Genomic DNA, 579 nt, shown 5'->3' on the forward strand with positions numbered 1-579 from the left:
CCTGTGTTACTGCATCGGGCCCCCTCGTGGTGGTGCAAGGCTCTTATGGGATTAGATCTCTGCCACAATTCTGCGTGCGAAAGATCATATTTTGAGCGCGCAAAAGTGCGTTTTGCACGCGCGTGATCTGAGTTTTGTGGAGAAAATGTTTGTCTCGCAAAGAAGAAAGTATTTCGAGCGCACGAAAATCAATTTTGCATTTAAAATAAGTTTTTAGATTTGTGCAGACCTCTTTTGCACGTGCAACGTTTCACTAGCTTGCTCACCTGATGCCGGCCCTCAGTGCTCTCTAAATGCCAACGGCTCCCTTGCTCAACACAACCCAGCGTTACAATATGCCATAATTCCAGCCAATCAGAGACGAGGCTGCTAAATTCTGATTGGCTGCCTTGACAACCAATCACAACATTCCTGGAAGATAAAATGAGCCAAAAAAAAGAGATTTAACTCAGACCGAAAGTCAAAAATGATTAAATGCCCATGAGAAATATTCAAAACTATTGCAATACTAGAAATTGCAAAGTTAATGCATAACCATTGGACAGCAAAATGCTCAGTGGGTCAGCAGGGTCAGTCAAA

This window comes from Sinocyclocheilus anshuiensis, unplaced genomic scaffold (assembly GCF_001515605.1).
Source record: "Sinocyclocheilus anshuiensis isolate Anshui unplaced genomic scaffold, SAMN03320099.WGS_v1.1 scaffold1160, whole genome shotgun sequence".
Classification (NCBI taxonomy): Eukaryota; Metazoa; Chordata; class Actinopteri; order Cypriniformes; family Cyprinidae; genus Sinocyclocheilus; species Sinocyclocheilus anshuiensis.